The 21,400-nt window shown below is 46.4% G+C and overlaps 1 protein-coding gene across 2 annotated transcripts in view; it reads left to right on the top strand.

The window, feature by feature from the left end:
• The first annotated feature begins 6,196 nt into the window (after positions 1–6,196).
• Positions 6,197–21,400, top strand: part of LOC126526655 (beta-hexosaminidase subunit alpha-like) — a 185,843-nt gene continuing 170,639 nt past the window's right edge. Inside the window, exon 1 of one of the 2 annotated variants that reach the window (XM_055068333.1) lies at positions 6,197–6,291. The gene's annotated coding sequence lies outside the window, so the exon portion shown is untranslated. The remainder of the gene's footprint in view (positions 6,292–21,400) is intronic. The other variant, XM_050174522.2, reaches the window with a different exon arrangement.

Below are 21,400 nucleotides of genomic sequence, written 5' to 3'. Positions count from 1 at the left end.
TGAAAGAACCATCATACAAAAATAATGGTGAAATCAATGGCCTGTGAAAACTGTTATTTGAATATTGACACTGTTGACATAATAGGTGCCATACCGGCCTCAACAATTGTACTGGACAGAGCAGTTTGCTTCCTATGTGAAGCACAAGCTTCCATTACATGTTGTGCAAATATAACCAAGCTCACTTTGTTTTGACGTGGTACACAACATTCACTGTAATCTGTTTTTGATCCTAAAGAAGTGCCAAACACCACGTCCTTTTCAAGGACGTCATGGGAATATTTGCTGAGACCTTTTTACAGCCCCTCATAATGGAAGTGTGTCCAGCCAGCTTTTCTTGGATGCCTTTATAGATTTCTGTTCCTGATAATTGTGTGCTATCAAGTTGCTAAAGTCTATGCAACTGGTGCAACGCATTACGTGATTCTATATTCGGATACCACTTTAGCAGGCCGCGGAATCTGCACTTTAAAGGCAGGTGAACACAAGCTTGCACCAATGGGCACGCACTCTAGACCGACGTCGTGCCGCCGGACGCAATAATAGCTGCTCGTTGGAGAGGGACTATTCCTTTAGACGTGGAGGCAATTGGCTGCTGCGCTTTCGTCATCTGGGCGGGGCCTGTCCTGTCTTCTGAAGTTGTATCTGATTAGAGGATGCCACTTTTCATACAACACAAAAGGACAAAGTGTACAATTATTTGGCCCATGAAACGGATACATCACAAGTGAGCTACGCAAAGGCTTAAGCTGTGTGAAAATTAGTACATGCAAATATATGACATTGTTAAAGAATGTGTTGTATCGAACATGCATGTAATGGCAAGTTTAAATCGGGGTGTGTTGCATTCATATGCACAGTCTATAGGTGACAGCATTATTAGCCTCATGCCCTTTCCTCTCTTTTCATTGGGAAATACACACACCGTTCATCTTGTGGCTAATCAACACGCACTGTATTCTTGCACATAGAAAGAACAACCAGCACAATGACGTGCATGCTGCATTAGTGTCGTATTCATTTACACGGTCCAAGAGTGGCACAGGTTGTCTTACGTTTTTGCTCATATTGAAGAGACATCAAGTGCATGTTACAAGTGTCCGATAATGCACAACACAATGTTTACTGCAATAACTTTATTCATGCTCTTGAACAACAAACAAAATAATAAACTGAAAGCTCCTTTATAAGGTGTGTTCTGGGGGCTCGACTGGAGAGCAGTGAGGGCACTGATCCTACTGTTGCAGAGCAGCCCTCTGGACCTTGCCACGCTCTCAAGAGCACGTGCCTGACGCTCGCCTACTGCAACCAGGCGGTTGAGTGCCTGCTGCAGCAGAATATTTTGCTGCAAAAAAGTGGATTGTTGGAATGAATCGACCGCTTAAAACCATTATTTACAAAGAAAAATGCTTATTGCACTATTAGTACTAAATGCCCTTAACTGTGGAAGCCTTTATTGTATGCATAATAAAACAATTTTTCGGGACAACGTTGCTTTATTTTTCATAACTGGGGTTGTTTTTTGAGAGCCAATTCTAATGTTTATTAGTGTGCCAGCAGCTGAGGTGTCCTTGCACTTTCACGAGTCTCTACTGTCAGCACCACAAACCTATTTTTGTTCACTGCAAAACCAATGCCGCTCCCTACAATCCCGTCTTATGCGAGCTGATTACATCCTATGCCTACAAACATCATATTTTTTTCCCATTACGCAATTTTCTACCATCCTCGGCTGCAGCTCTCTCCTTGTCATCCATTCTGTCACACTTATGTAATCACCTGTTATGAATTGGCAACAAGTGAGTGAAGACGTGTATGGCCTGCCCGCCGATTCATTTTTTTCTTAATCTCAACTAGCATATCAGTTGCCACGGTTTACTACGCCACTGTTTTCCTGCCTTAATGCTATCTTCAACAATTTGTGTTACTTCGCTTTCTGCACAGTCCTCGACTTCTCAAGTTTCTTTGTTAACCTCCAGGTTTATGTCCCATATTGCATAACCGGTAGAATGCAATGATTCTAAACATTTTTCAAGGATGTCAGTAACGTGGCGATCACGATTCGGTAATGCCTCCCTTGTGCTGATCAACCCATAAAATTTTTGTATATGTTTCCTGCGTTATATCAGTACCTGTTATTGATATTTCACCTGGATAAAGATACTCTTCCATAGATTCTGTAGGCTGAATGTCACTGGTGAATTTCCGTTATCTCACCAAGTTAGTTATCTCACCTTTATCTTTTCCATATTTTCGCGGGCCTACGTGCATGTAAAAGCACGAACACTCATTGGTTCTCGATGCATTTTTTAAACTGCTGGACATTCAGTTCGTTACCACGAAAGTGACTTAATCCGTGCACTATCTATATACTAAATATGAAACAGTAGATATATACTTATCTGAAGTTTGTCGATGTCTCCTTCACTGTGTTGGTTGCGAGATCCATCGTCGGCACCACCTCCTTGTCGCATCGTAGCTATATAGGTTGTCTTCCTTTTACACACACTATGCGATATTCGTGACGCTCGCAGTCACGCAGAATGGAGGAACTCAGCGCACTCACAGAAGCAGCACCGGATAAGTTTGTTCAGGATTGCGCCGTGAACAGTAGGTGCGCGTTGCGATCTGTAATATCGCTGAAGGCATTGGCAGTCTTTCGGGGTGCACGGAAAGATTGCTCACGGAGGAACACAACTATACAAGATATAGAGGTCATCGTCGAGCATGATCACTACGTCGCGCACTGCAAGCTCGTTGTACGAGTTTGTTTACTCTGGGCCTCTTCGATGTTTAGCCGCCATGCTCGCCCGGTGAATGTATGTGATGACGCCACCACAGCGTTCCCTCGTGGTATAATGCGAAGCGCGCCGCTTTTAAAGCGTCTTTTTTGAAGAAAGGAGGGGGGAGCACGGGAGGTGGGGAGACACTTCACAGACGGAAAGGTGGGGGGAACAAAAGGAAAGGGGGGGGCGTTGTTGACGGCTTCCATGGTGCTGGGATGACCGGTGCTGGGGGGAGTGCTCGCGAGGGTGCCCTTGATGGGAGGCCGGGGGGGGAGGTTACAGGGTCGCGCCGACGTTTTTGTGTTGGTGAAACAAGCGGCGAGTCTACCTAGCTGTGCCTCCTTTTCTTCTTATCGTCATGTCGCCAGAACGAACTGGCGAAAGAGACTACTACTGGAGTCATGGCACATTCAGAATACGGGGATTAATATAAACCGCGTGAAGGGCAACTTACCCTCGGTGTATGTCCATAGCCTTGGCGACATGACGAAAAGAAGAAAAGGAGGCACAGCTAGGTAGACTCGCCGCTTGTTTCACCAACACAAAAACGTCGGCGCGACCCTGTAACCTCCCCCCCCGGCCTCCCATCAAGGGCACCCTCGCGAGCACTCCCCCCAGCACCGGTCATCCCAGCACCATGGAAGCCGTCAACAACGCCCCCCCCCCCCTTTCCTTTTGTTCCCCCCACCTTTCCGTCTGTGAAGTGTCTCTCCACCTCCCGTGCTCCCCCCTCCTTTCTTCAAAAAAGACGCTTTAAAAGCGGCGCACCGCCACCTCCCGAAGTACAACCCCCTGAAGAAGGAGCCGAATGGGCTCCGAAACGTCGGGCTAATAAAATTCAGTTATTTCGTTGGAGTCAGTCTCAAGTCCTAATCAATTTCCCAACCAGACAGGCAATTCTGTCGAAATGTTCAGCTTCAAGTCTTTATAATGCGAAGCGTACTAAATTACAAATTAGTCTAATACACATTCAGTGTACATCTTGTAAGCTTTAAAATACCTTTAAACCACGTTAAACTAACTAATAATATTGTACTAAATTTATGTTTTATAACTCGCTTGTGCATGTACTGCACCCGGTGGAACGACAAACAAGTGAAAGAAGGCACGACCATGCACCGACGGTATGATCACGTGAGTCCCAGTTTGTCGACCGCCCAGAAGGCAACGCCCAAGGAATGATAGCCACCCAAAGTGAATCTAGGTAAACCAATGAAACTGGAGGCTTGTCGAAAGATAAACTGTGTCTCGGTACCATTTGTGCTTTCATCTTGGGGTGTCGCCAGAGCTCGGGAAGATCCCGAGTTTCGCCAAACTCGGCGCATCCTGCATAGCACCCCAGAACTAATTGTGACTCCGCGCATTATATTATATGGTTCCCCGCTCACATGGGCGACAACGTGCTGCTGAGCCGCCCGAACCCCAATGAGACTGGTCACCGCCGTGAGCGAGATTTCACGCGCCGCGACGGCGGTGGGGCTACATTGGGTCCGGGGGAGCTCGGCCACCGCGACCCCTTATTAACCTTTCATGAGATCGTCTCCCATTATAAAGAGGAACGCAGGCACTTCCCGCTGCACATCCAAATCTATGCAGATCTCAATCGATCAGGCTTAGGATGCTTCTGACGAGGTCATATCGCTCGCGAGGTTTCTTAAGCAGGATTTACCCAGAAATTGACCCACAGTGCCCGGATTGTGGGGAGGAGGTTAGCACTCTATTTCATATGATCTGGCAGTGTCCTGCGTTACGGGATACATCCTTCACCAGCGAACGGTACTGGGACGAGGCCACATCAAGTACGGAACTCAAGCTCCAGTCCATGGCCGTCCAGAGGGCCTGTGAAAGAGCGGAGAGGCTTGGCCTCCCGATTCCGACATGGGAGCAGCCAGCGGCGAGCCGGGGGCCCCAACGGGTCTCCGCCGGCTAGTCCCTCAGGACCTCAATAAAAGTTCATTGTCTGTCTGTCTGTCTGTCTGTCTGTCCATCTGGACCGAATTTTCGCTTACTGGTGCTGTGATCCCCTCTAGAGTTGCACAGGAAAATCTGGGGTTACGCTTTCTTTGGTGGTGTTGATATCAGTGTCCACCTCTCCCGCTTTACTGGAGTATTGAATAAAATGAGCTAGGTCGAATACCAAGAAATTGTAAAAATTTATTAATTCCGGAAATGTAAGCTCACAAGAAACGTTTTAATACGGCATATTTAAGGGCTCGTGGATAACTCATGACCGAAATCGACACTACATAACAATCACTATGCAAAACAAAACGTCAAATTTGTAGAGGGAGCTTTTTTTTGTTTGCTCAAAGTTTATTTACCTATGCAGCACTGCTTTCTGACAACACTATGAAACGCAAGCACTTAAAATCACAGATTTTTCCGTCTGCAGGAAGACTTGAAAGTGCTAAGCTCAGCGTGAGATAACACGCCGTTGTAATTTCGCCAGCAACATAGAACTTTGCCCCTTCTACAAGTAACGAGTGTACTGCTCATCTCCAAGTATATTCTGGCTACTGCTGCTTCCAGCGCAAACCGACACTTCAGTGCTGCTGCGTCGTCGTAGTTAAACGATTATTTTCGCCCCAAGGAAGCTTCGAGATAAACTGAGCTTTAACTTCTCGTGAACTCGGCGCAGTGACGGGAAAGCCAAAAGCTTACACAAATCTAAACAGGGCACAGAGGAAAGTGCATAACACGGCCGGAAATTACTGAAAATAAAACCGTTGTTAGGCAAACATAAACTACGAAATGCATTGAAATCCTTTTGCAAAGTCCACGAATGGGATACAAAGAAAAACGGAAGATTTCGTACTTAGAACTCTACACGCGATTACTTGCGGCGCTATAAAACGCAAATCATATTGATAATTCGCGAATGAAATTTCAACGAAAGAACACTTGGCTACACGAGAAAATAATCGCCAGCAGTGATTCAGTTGGAGCAAGCCGAAACAGAACTACGTCTACAGTTATAGCTAGTTCACACGCCAAAACTCAGATGCGTGTGTCCGCATTAGTACTACAAGTACAGACGTTTAGACAACTGAGATTCATTACCAGCTGGCTCATGAAGATACGATGGCAGAAATTAAGCATTTAGTATGCTGGATCAAGAAAAAAATGTTTGGCTATAGTTAAACGCCATTCTGTTTACCATGACGCACTATTTTGACGCAATGCTATCTTCTTATTTTGTGCGAAAGCGCAAGATTTTCACATTCTGTGACACTTTCAACTCGGAATTCGACGAAATCGGGACACTTTCAACACAGCGACCGCTCGCACCTGCGGCTCTATTGTCTTTATACATCTACAGACTTTTTGTATTGTCATAACGCATCGCACAGCACGTAAAAGCAGCGAAGACGGAATGGTGCAACCCCCGATGTCTCTTTTCTCCAGAACAATAGAAGTAAGCCAAGGCTTAGAGCAAAGGAGTGCGGTGTTGCAGCGGAGGTAAGAACGGCGTCAGAACACCTCGGAGGGATACGGCGCAGCAATCGTAAATATTATTTTTATTTGTATGGAAGATCAGTATAAGTTTTTCTACAATTAGGTTATTGCTTGCAGTGCTGTGATGGGGTTGAAAAGAATTATCTTCTTATATTGATCGGAACGTTGCTGGCATCGCTGCTGGATGTAGGACTGCACAGCAGACAGTCGGGGGGGGGGGGGGGGGACAGACGCACAGGGATGCGATCGAGCTGGCGTCTTGCGCATGTCTGTATTCGATAAAGAGTACGTGCTTTCCGCACATCATCAATGAAGATAAGAGATTCACCGTCTCAGACCATCGCACTTGTGAATATAACATTCTATCGAGGAAACAGTTAGTAAAGTCCTGTATGTACAAAGCAATAGCTTGTAGCCTGTCGTATATGCATTTACATGTGCACGTTCCCTTTCGACATTGCAAACAGAGGCATCGTGACCTTAAATGACGAGATACGATGGATTTTTACTCAGAAGTCATAATCATCTAATATCAGCGCTCAGAATGAGGCATAAACATTGAACAGACACACAGAGAGTGACGGTGAGCGTTGAGCTTCATTCCGGTTGAATAGAATATGTCATTACATGAGCAAGTATTTCCGACGCTTTTGTGCCTTTCAATGCCATTGCGATCGCATAATTTTTACTAGTCGAGCGGCCAGGCCAGCCGAAGCTGTTAGGCTTCCGTACAATCTGGCCTGGACGTAATTCGGATGAAACGTTCCGCTTGATCAGGTACGCGAGCACGCATGACCTTCACACGGCAGCAGTAATGAGCAATACTGTTCGGGACGGGTTAGAAGGAAAGCTTAAGTCAGGAAATGATGCACAAGAAGAGAACTTTATGGAGAAAACGGCAAGAAATAGACCTCACGGCCTTCCTGCGTACGTGCGTATTTGCTCTCGCGTAGCCAATGTGAACAAAATGACGGCAGAACTCATCTCACGATGACGAGCACTCGAGCAATTTAGCGACATGCCGTGTTTTCGAAGTCATGTTTACTCATACGAAAATTGGTAAAATGGCTCATTGAGCGAAAAGGCATGGGTCTGTCGTCAGTACAAATGAAAAACGGCACCTAAACTTCCACTGGCTATGACGCCACGTCACGAACGCGCGTGGACGGAGCAGAGCAGGCGAAAGGGAACACCTGCTCCCGTAATAAGGCGCCAGGTGTAGCGTGACATGAGAGGGCATGGCCGCGACATGCCACCCTTGCTCTCGCTAGCCCATGTTGAGGCCGAGCTACACGCACGTGTGCCGGCGCGCAAAACCTCGCGACCGCGTGCCTGACGCATGCGCTGACTTGTACAAGACAGATGATACTCGTTGAAGCGCGGCGCGAGCGCAGATATCTTCGCCAGACAATTATCTCTCCTCTGGCAGCCTCACGAAAATGCGAAACGAAGTCTGCAAGCGTGAAAATAGTGGGCAAAGTGGGCGCGCTCTGGAGCGCTTCTTGTACGTTGAAACTGCCATTTCTGGCGAGACGGGGCAAACGCAAGGTGCGCGGGCGCGCGTTTTCGAGCCACGGCAAGTGTACGTTTAATTTGGCGTTTATCCGCGAGCTCCTTTGTCACCGTATGCTTTTTCCTGCGTTATAACTGCGCCTCGGTAATCGCTATAAAGAAATTAATGTATCAGTAACAGAAACTTCGGCAGAGGCACTTAAGACTCCTTACGTGTGGCAATACACAAGCATTAAAGTCCCTTTGGTGAAATGTTTTTTTTTGTTTTTTTTTTTCAAGCGTTATACGTCCGTTTAACTTCTCGCTTGCGTTCAAATAGCGCCTCGCTAAGGCCATCTGAAGACGCTTCGAGCATGTCAACACTCTCGTTTGCCCGCGCGGAGTTTATAACTCGAAGCCCCGCTCAGCGACGGTTAGTTGGCTATTCATGCTCTGTATTTCTTACTCATTTTATACATTCATGACGTGGCACCACCTCGTCACCATGGCTGCACCGTCACGTCTCTAATGACGGACGCACTAGGCCGCACGATTAGTAAGTTGCACGGCTACGAGGTGACGTTTCCCATCACACGCGCACTAGGCACACTTTTAAAATAATGAACCATGGAACAGCCGTGGCATCAAAGGCTATGGTTCAATTCGCACCCAAACCGATATTTACCAAATTATCTTTTCAAATTCATTTTGGCTGTCTGTACAGGAACCTTCCTGACAAATTTGACATGAATACGAGCGTTCTTTTACGTGTTTTTACTCTTTGAGGCGTCGGCCATTTTGGGTACAATCTGTCGGGCACGTCGTTGGAGTTTCGCGCAATGGGGCATATAATGCATATACATTCCTTCGTATTATTAAATTCGAACGCTATAAAGTTATGGTAGGGAGTTTATAACCTACGACCCCACCCTGAGATGCCGAGTGTCTTACCCACTGGGCTAAACTACAGCTTTCTAGATAGAAGGCCTGTTCACTCTACTGTCTGACCTCATGCAACTCGGACCGACAATTCCACTGCCAAGCAAGCATGGCGTGACCAAAGCAGTGACGTCAAAATCACCGCCGCCTACTCGGGAGCCTGCCTTTTACATTGTATGGCAGTCAGGCACGGTAACATGACGTCACGGATCGAAGCGCACCGGCCGTGTGTTATCTAGGAGGCGTTGGCCAAGCGTATAAGCGCGCTCCCTAGCGCGCGATGTGTTAATAACTTGAAAGATTGCTCAGCGGCGTTTGAATGGACTACAATGCTTTCGCATTCACAACTCATAAGAAGTGTTTAGATGCCCTGGAATATTTATTTAACAGCTTCATTAGGTATTTTGACACTTGCGTTGGTTCGGCTACATGCGACATACTCCAGTATCGTCTCAGTATCGTCTATTGCTATGGCATTTGCTTGCTTGCAGAAGGTCCGTCGTGAACAGGGCTGCGTGATTACCACTGCATGGCGTCCAAGTAGTGACTATGATGAAATGACGAAGAATGCGTGGCATAGAAAGAATGGCAAAGAATTCAAAATATGTGGTTTTGCGTGGAAAAGCCACATTTGATTATGAGGCACCCCGGTAAAACTATGCACGGGACACGAGAGTTGTTGCATTTTGTCGCCGTCGAAATGCAGCCGCCGCGGCCGCGATCTGATCCTGTGACCTCTTCCTTAGCTACGCAAGACCATAGCCGTTCGGCCACCATGGCGGGTGGAAATCCGTCTTCAATTTCCATCTCCCGCCTTCTCCGTGTTTTCCCTTGATTTCTACCGACGGAAGATGAAGGAACACGGTGAGCGCTCTCTGCTTTCCCTGTCGCACGTAGGATTAATTGGAGACAGTTACTACAGGTACACTGACGAACACTGCCCGCCAGCCCAACACTCACCAACACATCAGCTTTAGGAGCGGCGCCACTACACACATCATCCGAAACCTCATTGCCGCCCACCACAGCACATCACACATTTCATCATTCACTGCAGGACTATTGACCTTAACAGCGGCACCGGTGACAACACAATTGAGACCACGAAAACGCTCATAAACAATTTGCGCACCAACAGACGAAATGTATAAATCACCCTGACAACAGTACTTCCCAGGATAGCAAACAAACACAGGCCACATATTCAGCAATCAGAGACACTCCTAGATCACGCAGTAGGAACACGTAAGCTCAATTATTTTCGTCTAAACATTGCAAACCAGCACGATAATGTCGATGTCATCCGTCACGCTGAAATACACCAGGACCCGGACATTCTGCTCGCCCAGAACGGACCACATCTCAATTTTTATGGCGTCAATGTAAATGTTAACAGTATCTAGTCCAAGCTCACGATCTCATTTAGATCGACGCAACCAACACCAGTAAAGCCCCCGTCGCAGTTAGTTACAACACAGAAACACACGCCTGAAATCTTCAACACCAGCTCGTACGCACGTTCCACCAAAGCTAAAACCCAAGAAGGATCTGCACAGACAATGGACGCGGAACCAACGCCACCTGAACAACACCGACTCATACGGAAGCCCGCAATCACTCCGAAGCCTTCACGCAAACAGCTACATACACTAATATGCAGATAGACATCGGTACAGGTCTCGACAAGAAAAATCTATGGGCACAGTTAAGTTTCGTTCTTTTCTCCTTCAAGTCGCTCAAAGCCTCTTCAAGGTGATTATTGGCGTTGATAAAGCAGGAGGCAGGTTGGAGGTAACAAAACTTGAAGATATATTGCCACGAAAATATTTACACAGTCCAATGCAGAGTTAGCAAAGAACACTGATGCAAAACACAGAAGTAAACAGCGCCTTACTCTTCTACTTTCTCTTAGGTTAGAGCCTAGGACAACTGTCACTGCATACGACCAACCGAGTCTCACTGTTCTACCACTAAGTGGTTACGGCTCAGACTAGCGTTGCATCGTCCGGAGTCTTACTGGTCTATCAGGTTTAGTAATTACAGCCTAGACTGAAGAACAAGCACCTCGTCTCGATTGTTATAGGTGAAAGAGACAAAGAAAAATGGCGGTAGGCCCGTTATCACATCCCAAAGAAGCAGTTGCCAATGACTGTTGAAAGTTCGTTGAGCCACAACCCCAAGGGAGGGCCTTACTCTCAAAAGTAAATGTACTGGAAAACAACCCTGTTTTCCTTCTTCCCACAACTTCGTTTCCCCCTCCTATTTCCACGTTGTCAGTGACGGCCTCAGCAAACACGCCAGGCACGCACGATTTATTCAGGCCATCTCGAACCTCAGCGGCATTCCTAGCCAGCAGGGGGCTCGGGCGCTGGTGTCACAACACTGCGTACCGCAATACCCCCCCCCCCCCCCCCCCCCCCAGGTTTTTCCGCGTTGAAAAATAATGGCGTTGGCGGCATCCGGACTCGGTGTTCTCAAGACGACGCTCTCCGACCACGATCTCTGCAAGCGCACCGCCCCTCAATCTACGGCGTGCACTGCAAGTTGTCACTCGACACCACGCCGGCTGTTCTCAGCTCTCAAAACGTGGTTGCCGCCTGGATGCGTAGTTGAGTGGACCCCCGCACTCCGTACGCGCAACACATGGTCAACATTGCTAGGGCCCTCTAAACCTCGGCGGCGTCCCTAACCAGCAGTCAACGTGGGAGCCGGCGCTACAACACCGCGTACAGCCATCCCACTCGAGGTTTCTCTGCGCGGACCTATTATGACCATCGGTGGAATGCCAACCCAGTGCGCGTAATACAGCGTTCTCCGAATCCGTTCTCCGCAGCGTAAAAAGGCACCACCTGAACATGCTTCGCACAGGACGTCTACCAGAACCAAACTGAAATGACCAGCATGCACTACGGTAAGGACACGCAACAACTCTCGCCCTTTCCTCCAATCCCGCAAACTTTCCAGCAAACAAACAAATTACAGATTTCGTCTTCAACCTTACACTAGCGGCATTGAACAGAGGAAAATCCCAAAGTCAAAGAAATAAAGTTAGATGTGCCCTCGACTTTTTACCTACCAAGCTATTATTATTCAAGTCGAATTCATTTAACAAATGCATCGCTTTCTTTAATTTTTACTCTCGAAGAACACGGCAAGGAACCACATATGATAATTACCAATCAACTCGAGAGCACAAGCTTATCTGAACCGGAAAAAAGAGAACTTGAACAATTCGTGGAAACTAGGGAGGAAAACCTACTTGATAAATACCAGCACAAATGTATTAGAGCTGCATATCCACCCAAGAAAACTCATGTAACCCCTACAGCACATAGCTGCACGGATCCAAGCGAGCATCCTGAGGCCTACAGCAACGTAGTAGACACATCCCAGAGTCTAAGCCTCGATTATGTTGATATCGTGTATCGTGGCCTACGTTATGTCATCGTGAATCGTGGTCTACGTTATGTCGCACGAACAACGCAGCAAAGGAATGCGAACTCCCCAACGATATAACAAAGTTTTCAAGGTGCATGCGAATAAAGGGGTTCTTTTTCGATAGGCCAGACATAGAGAAAGAGGATAGAGACTTTCTTAGACCAACTAGCACGTGGACAGCGGGAGCCGAACAGCGCCCAGAGCTCGATTTGTCCTAAACACACGCCTCACGCGGACATCAATGTTATGGCAGATGGAACATTCGTACAAGTGCAGACCATTAGAATCTTGCGTATGCACATATAAAACAACGGAAAGAACGCAGTCTCCCTGAACGAAATCATAGCGTGCGTTAACCAAACAAAGGTTAACTAAGCGAGTAGCAAACAAACATAAGGGCATGAAGGAAGCGTATGTCAGGCAACTTGTCCAAGCAGTCGTTCTGAACCGGATAGTATAACCCCTTTATTACCTGCACCCCCACCCGGCAGAAAAGAAGAAACTCGACCACCTAATTAGACAGTCACAGAAGTCAGACCTTCAACTCCCCAGATACATGGCTAATGAGAAGCTCCCAGAACTGGGAATCCACCATACCCTAGAGCATCTGGCCGAGCTCCACAACCTAGCCCAGTTGGAGAGGATATCCAAAATTGAAGTAGGAACACCCATACTGCAGGATCTGAGGATCCTATAGGATCCACACACGCCTCTATATGTAAACTTTATACAACAATATATACAAAAGCTATTTACGGATAGACCCAAAACCAAAAAAGAAATACATCGTAAACATCATAGGGACAGGAGAGCAGGAGCTAAAGCTCTACGTAAACACTACTCGGGCCTGCAGAATAGAGTCCACGTCGACGTTGCGCAATACCGAAATCGAGATGCCCTCTCTATAGGCATAGTCAACAATCAAGGCCAGGCCCTCTCTGCAGCACCAGTTAGTTGACTGCATACAGAGGGATCACAAGAGGCAGCTATAGCTCTTGCTATCAATGGCACCACCGCGAAAATAATTTTTTGCGGTTCTAAAACTGCAGTTAGAAACTTTTCCGGGGGCGAATTTCACAAACCCGCCCTGCAAATTCACCACCCGATCGCCAGAGTAAAATCATCGTTCCTGCACATTCCTAACACCCAGGGATTGAGGCTGCCTGCAATAATGCCCGAGGTTTCGTTAGCCGGGTGGCCGGAGGCCTCCACCTAGGTTCAGCGAGAGATCGCATGGTGATATTCCACGAAATTACTATGCACTACCACGAATGAAGGCAAAAATACCCCCCTCCACATAAATCACTGGATAAACTGCCACAAGTTATCTGAAGACACCCTATAAACCACGAACATTGCCTGGAGGCACATTAGATGTATTAGGCGGAGATTCAACATCTGCAATGGAGATTGCGATTGCTTTAGTTTACGTGAAAATAGCGTTGTTGGTACTGTCAAAAGTCCTCTTTTTTACGTTGAAAAGACGTTTTATAAGTGTCTCTGCTGAATATTTTTACCCCTTTTTGGATATTAGTCTAAGGCTTTAATGCGCTATAATCGCAAGACCAAGATGAATTTTTGTACATTCACATTTCTGCTTGGGAACAGTTTAGCAGACTTTTATTGACGGACCGTAAATAGAACATAAAATTTCAATAGGATTACTGAGAAATAAAAACTCTCCAGACTGCCTGGCGTATCAGGGCTATTGGATATTTATTTCTATGCTGAATATGGCGCCATCACAAGGTGCTATGGGACAAGTGCAAGGAAGAGAATGCCACAGAGCGAGATCAGATACTTTGCGTGAACGCATAAGTGCTCACGCCCACCCGTCCCGCGGACGCGTGGAGCCCCTATTCTTCAGGACCTGACATCTGGTACAAGTATATTATTGAATTAGATCACATTTTAAGAGTAAATTGAACGCGGAAATAGGAGAGCATGTGCAAACATGACAGTCATGAACTCTAAGTTGAACCACTGAGATAACATGTTTGGCATAGGGAAATAAAAAAAACGCCTCCGGGAGGACAACTATTCATGTGAGGTCAAAAAAGTTTTGTCACGTACTCACAAAATAGATTGGATGACACTTGACACTTTATTGTGTGCCCTGTGAGTTGGTGGGGAGGTGACGGCCAGGTGTTCGTGGGTCCTGGCGGCATCCTCGGCCCGCTGGACGGCCCATAGTTGATCCTCGAGGGCGGGGCTTCCCAGCGCGGCTTCCCAGCGCGTGCGAAGGCTGCTGCTAGAGGCCGCGTTTTCTTTATTGTTATTTGTCCCTTGGCATTCCCATAATATATGCTCCAGAGTGGCTCGGGTTCCCATGTTTTGCATTTGTCCGTAGGATATACATCCGGATATATGATGTGCGAGAGCGCAGGATTCGGATACGTCCTAGTTTGTAACTGCCGCTATGCGACAGACTGCTTTTTTGTGAATATTGCGTGAGGTCGCGGGAATATGCGCCTCTGCAACCTATAATGTTTCGCAATGTCATTATATGTTGTCATTCTCTCCTCCCACCCCCACTCATTTACCGCACCATCACGTCCGCAGGGTAATCATCATCATCATCACCATCATCATCATCATCATCATCATCATCAGCCTAGTTAAGCCCACTACAGGGCAAAGGCCTCTCCCATACTTCTCCAACTACCCCAGTCATGCACTAATTGTGGCCATGTTGTCCCTGCAAACTTCTTAATCTCATCCGCCAACCTAACTTTCTGCCGCCCTCTGCTACGCTTTCCTTCCCTTGGAATCCATTCGTAACTCTTAATGACCATCGGTTATCTTCCCTTCTCATTACGTGTCCTGCCCATGCGCATTTCTTTTTCTTGACTTCAACTAAGACATCATTAACTCGCGTTTATTCCCTCACCCAATCTGCTCTTTTCTTATCCCTTAACGTTATACCTATCATTCTTCTTTCCATAGCTCGTTGCGTCGTCCTCAATTTATGTAGAACCCTTTTCGTAAGCCTCCAGGTTTCTGCCCCGTACGTGAGTACTGGTAAGACACAGCTGTTATAAACTTTTCTCTTGAGGGATAATGGCTGTTCATGATCTGAGAATGCCTGCCAAACGCACCCCAGCCCATTCTTATTCTTCTGATTATTTCAGTCTCATGATCCGGATCCGCAGTCACTACCTCTCCTAAGTAGATGTATTCCCTTACCACTTCCAGTGCCTCACTACCTATTGTAAACTGCTGTTCCCTTCCGAGACTGTTAAACATTACTTTAGTTTTCTGCAGATTAATTTTTAGACCCACCCTTCGGCTTTGCCTCTCCAGATCAGTGAGCATGCATTGCAGTTGGTCCCCTGAGTTACTAAGCAAGGCAATATCATCAGCGAATCGCAAGTTACTAAGGTATTCTCCATTAACTCTTATTCCCAATTCTGCCCAATCCAGGTCTCTGAATATCTCCTGTAAACACGCTGTGAATAGCATCGGAGAGATCGTATCTCCCTGCTTGACGCCTTTCTTTATTGGGATTTTGTTGCTTTCTTTATGGAGGGCTACGGTGGCTGTGGAGCCGCTATAGATATCTTTCAGTATTTTTACATACGGCTCGTCTACACCCTGATTCCTCAATGCCTCCATGACTGCTGAGGTTTCGACTTAATCAAACGCTTTCTCGTAATCAATGAAAGCTATATATAAAGGTTGGTTATATTCCGCACATTCCGGAGGGTGTCGGGGCGTCACTTGCGACTGCGGCTCGGTCCGTAAGCCCTCGAGCCGCGTGTGAGCGGGTGTCCAGGTGATGTATATCTTTCTTTTGTAATTTTGGCCTCCTGCAAGAAGAACGCGTAGTGCCTCCTGGGAGATTCGGCCGTTGGCAAAGTTTCTTATTGCCGTCTGAGAGTCACTGACTATCACGGTTGCGTTAGTCTGTGCTACTGCGAGCGCTATGGCTACTTCTTCCGCTATCTCGTATCATCGCGCAAGTCTTGCACCGTTTCTCCCTATCGATTACTGCTGCCGTAAACCCCCGTCTGCCACTGTATCGAGCCGCGTCTACGAACACTGCGTCCTTGTCGCTGCCGACTTTCTTCTGTATTTGCTTCGCTCTGTTCTCTCTTCTGTCCTTATTGTGTTCTGGGTGCATGTTCTTTGGTATGGGAGGTATTACCAATCTTTCGTTCGTCTCTCTCGAGATGTGCACCTTGACACCGTGCTGTGTGTGGTAACCTATGTCTAATCTCTCTAGGATGTGTCTGCCTGCTCTAGTCTTAGAGAGGTGTTCATATCGTGCCGTACATTGTGCTTCAATGAGCTCGTCTATCGTGTTGCTGGCTTGTGCTGATCGGTAGTCCTATGGCAAGTTTGTAGATTTTCCGAATGAAGCATTCTAGTTTGATCTTTTCCGCGACCTGCCATTTTAAGTACGGTGCTACGTATACTATTGTACTTATTACGAAGGCCTGTCTTAACCTGATCGTGTTTTCCTCTTTCATCCCGCTATGTTTATTTGTTATCCTTCTGATTAGCCTCATGATTTGCGCTACAGTTCCCTCCAGCCTTCTGAGGGTTTCTCCGTTGTTGCCCTTGGCTTCAATGAGGAGCCCCAATACCCTGATCCTATCGACCTTGGGTATGGGTTTCCCATCGGCCGTCTTTAACTGTATCTCCTCTCTATGGGTGAGATCTTCCCTGTAGTTGCCTGGTTTGCGACCTCTGCGAGTCGGTCTGTACAGCAACAGCTCCGATTTCTCTGCCGAGCATGTTAGCCCTCTCCCCTCTCGATATTTTTCGATTGTTTCGGCCGCTTTTTGAAGCGTTTGTTCTATCTGCCCGTCACTTCCGTTTCTTACCCACAGGGTGATATCGTCAGCGTATAAGGTATGATTTAGACCCTCGATTTCTTGTAGCTTGGATGGCAGCCCGATTAGCGGCAGATTGAATAGCGTCGATGATAAGACCGAGCCCTGTGGCGTACCTGCGCTGCTTATCTCGATCTTCTCTGAAACTAGTTCCGCTATCCTGATCTTAATATATTTTCATATTTATTCAATTTTGTTTACATTATTTCTGTTATTGTATCGTTAGGCTTCATATTTCTGTAAAACGCTTTGTATTTTTCTTTGTTCGTAATATGCAGAAGAGCCAAATTTTTGTTACAGATTACTAGATATTCCTGCTTATGATTATTTATTGTGATATTACTGTATAACGCTGTTTTTATTATATATCTAATTGTCTTCTATTTATTTGCACTTGTGCCCTCCGAATTGTATTTCTTGACGCGTTTTTTTTTTCTTTTGTTTTGTTTGTTTATTCGCCCTCTACTTGCTGCTCTAATACTCTTATGCACTCACTAATGATAGGAGGTCCCCCTGGCAGTTTCTAACTCTGGGACCTCCTGATGCTGTATATAATATGTAAGCCCGTTTCTTGTACATGCAATAACAATAAACTTGAACTTGAACTTGAACTTTGCCTTTCTGCCCGTTAGAAAATTGCGAACATAATCGTACGCGTCCGTTTTCCCAGTCCTAGTTCGCCTACTCTATTTAATATCGTTGCATATGTTACATTATCGAAGGCCTTTTTTAGGTCCAACCCGAGAATTGCCTTTGTCGATCTGCCAGAATCGTCTATGATCTTATGTTTTATTTGTAACAGAGCGTCCTGCGCTAACAGGTTTCTCCTGAATCCTATCATCGTGGGTGGGAGCACGTCCCAGTCTTTGAGGTAGGTGGTTATCCTTGCTAGGACCACGTGCTCCATGAGTTTCCCTTCGAAAGAAGTGAGAGATATGGGTCTCAAGTTCTCAATTTGCAGTCGCTTGCCCGGTTTAGGTATTAACACGATTTGTGCCGTCTTCCATTGCTGCGGAATCTGCCCTGCCTCCCAGCATTCGTTAATATATTCGGTTAACTTAGCTACAGACTCATCGTCCAAGTTCCTTAGCGTTTTATTCGTTACACCGTCTAGTCCCGGTGCCGACTTGGTATTGAGTTTCTGTAGGGCTGCCCTGACCTCTGACTCCCAGATCTTGCTGTCTAATTCGTCATTCACCTGCCCTGTGTAGTCAGGGTGTATGACGGGCAGCGCTTGCGAGATGTATCTTTTCTCGATTTCTTTGAGGAAGTCCTGCTCTGTGCCTCGGTACGTTTGTATTAGCCGATTTATATTTTGCCTATGTGCCGACTTTGTCCCGTCCGGGTCTAACAAATATTGAAGGATGTTCCACGTTTTTGCCATTCCTATCTGACTGTCCATGTTGTTGTTGCATTTTTCCTCCCACTGTTGTTTGCATAGCTGCTGGGCATACTGTTCTATGTCCCTGTTCAATTTGGCTATCTTTCAACGAAGCGTCCGGTTGTGTTTTTGTTTTTTCCCTCTCCGTTGCAACCCTAACTTAGCTTCCCACATGTGTAGAAGCTTACTGTCTACGTTCTCTAAATGCGCCTCCGGCGGGACCGTTTTCGTAGCTGCCGCCACATCTCCCTTTAGTTTTTTGGTCCATTCCTCAATACTTTGTGTCATGTCGTCGGTCTGCTCCCTTATTTTCCTGAATTTCTCCCAGTCGACAATCTTAAGTGGTCTACCCTTTGTCTAGCGCGGTCCTGCCCTTACCGTTATTTCCAGTATATTGTGATCACTCCCAAAGTCGTGTTGCGTATTTTTCCATTGCGTGTCCCGTATGTTCTTGGTGAAAGTTAAATCTGGCGTAGTATCTGCGCAAACGCTGGTACCTATTCTTGTGGGAACTGACGGGTCGGTCGCGAGGGTCAGGCCTTCCTGTTGCACGTCTAGTCATAGGTTCCTGCCTTTTTGAGTTTCGATTTTGTAACCCCATGCCGCGTGTTGGGCGTCAAAATCGCCTGCGATCACTGCCGCTTGGTTGCCCGCTATGGGTAGGGTTTTTTTAAAGAGCGATCGAAATTTATGGTGTCTGCACTTTGGACTGCTATAAACATTTAATACAAAGAGACTGTCCTTCGTTTTCCGCATGGGTATGAGTTCCAAAACAATGTCATCGATTGACTTAACTTCCGTGTCATGGAACGACCGGGTGATTTCGCTTTACCAACGTCGTTAGCGCCTTCGTCTCCCCTTCGGCAGTACCAAAGGACTTGCAACCCGACAATTTTGCCAGCCCGTTTGTTTCCTGCATCATTATAACATCCGGGTTTTCTTTGTCTTTAAGGTGTTGTTGCAAAATGTATCGTTTTCGATCGTATCCTCTACAATTCCATTGCCAAATCGTGTATCTAATTCGTCTGTCCATGGCGGCGTTACAGGTTCTCCAGTCCCTCGGCGGGTACCGGGGGCCTAGTGTGCGGCTTAATGGCCGTCTTAACCGGTCCCCCCACCCCCTACTTGTATGCGGTCCCCATAGTGCTAGTTTCGCTTCGAAGTCAGCCATCATTTGTTGCACTTGCTGTAGTATCGCCTTTCCTAGCGCCTCTATCCTTGCCTCTATCTTTGTCTCAAGCCTCACTTCCAGTTGTTCTAGTTTAGTTTCAAATTTTGTTTCGTTCTGTTTGATGCTGGTTTTGATTTTCTGTTCAAATTCCTCCTGTCTTCCTTGGAGCGTCGTGCCTGGCTTGGGTTTCTTTACTCCGGTTTCAATCGGAGCGTTCTCGGTTTTACGTTTAATGGCGATGAGGGCTACGTCTTCTTCCATTGCTGTGCTTTTTTCCTCCCTTATAACTCGCGAGGTTTCCTCGTTGCGTGGCACCTTCTCTCTCCTCAAACGGTCGTTCTCTTCCCTGAGTTTTTTAATTTCATCCATAAACGCAACGTTGCCCTGCCTAATCTGCGCCAATTCTTTCTCTAGCGTCATAATAGAGTAATAAATAATTAATATAAACAAATTAATAAAGAAATTTGTTATCGGCGTTGTAGCCGGCCGAAGGCCAGCCTTTAATAAAAAGGAATTGTAATATTTTACCAGTTGCAAAGAAACGCCTTCTTCCAACTACGTGCATATATATATATATATATATATATATATATATATATATATATATATATATATATATATATATATACACATATATATATATATAAGTACTAGCTTTAGGCGACGCTCTTCAATTGGTGTGCACCTGAAAAATACACCTACCAAGCAGAGCTTGAACGATATGCTATGTACAGTGACGTGCAACATGATCTGCAACACCGGTGCCCGTGGTCGAACGGGGCTCGAAGACTCTACGGCTCCGCAGACACAATGTAAGTTCTAGACCTACACACTGCTTAAATTAGGGGTATTTATAAAACCGCTGTTTCGAATGTGAGATCCGCCGCGCATCCCTGGCGCGCCTTCGAAAACGAAAAAGTGTGTTCCAAGTCATATTGCACGCCACTGTACATCCACAAAAGGTTAACTGGAAGCCTAACAACCATGTAGGTAGTATGTCCTATAAAGAGTCACGTTCTTTCTTTTTCCTAATGTTGCGATTAATAATTTAATATTGGAACACTCCTCTCTGTAATACCTCTGTATGAAAATAAAATAAAATGCAATAAATAAAAACGGCGCGTATATCAGACATAACATGTACGTGACTTCAAGACGTGGATGTCTGGATCAATTACAGGCGTTGAAGAGACGTTCCTGGTTGACGGGCGAGTTTCAGACTGGCTCTTTTGCCAAACATTACAAATACGCAGTACTATATTCGGGCTGCTGCTCCCCTAAGTGAACAAAGTGCAACGTTCAAAAGGTGGACCTGACACATATATTGAGCAACTGCGCCGTGCTAAAGCCTAGGGGGGAGCTCCAACTTAACAGCACTTCAACTGGGAGGTAGCGTTGTTGGAAGCTCGGTTTTGCGACGGCAAGGAATGCAGGTTTTGACAGGTGAAAAACAGAGAGTTGACTGGCTTTATTCAAAAGTAAAAGCACGTTTGCCGAGTGGCAGTATTGTGCATTCCAGTCAGGCAGTCACCTCGGTTTTGTATGAGGAACAACAAGCAGTAATAATCATGCGCAAGGCATACCAGACAGCTCTCAAGCTGCCAGTCAGCACATCTACAGACGAGCTCCTAGCTTTGGGCATCCACAACAGCTTCCAAGTGCACAGAAACGCCTAACTCAAAGCCAAAACAGAGAGGCTATTCGAAGTCTAATGGACAGAGCGTCCTCCGAAAACTACAATGCATCGAAGAGATAAGCAAAATGTCCAAAATAGCAGACGTTTCTGACGATTTTTGCTGGAGGCTCCGAATCGCACCAATTCCCCAAAATATGGACCCGAACCTCCTCCAAGGCAGACGAGACAAGACAAGGCTATATACAACGAACTTATGCTAACAAG

This window comes from Dermacentor andersoni, chromosome 8 (assembly GCF_023375885.2).
Source record: "Dermacentor andersoni chromosome 8, qqDerAnde1_hic_scaffold, whole genome shotgun sequence".
NCBI classification, from domain to species: domain Eukaryota; kingdom Metazoa; phylum Arthropoda; class Arachnida; order Ixodida; family Ixodidae; genus Dermacentor; species Dermacentor andersoni.
The sequence above is the reverse complement of the archived record's forward strand: the minus strand, read 5'-3'. Positions and strand labels throughout refer to the sequence as shown.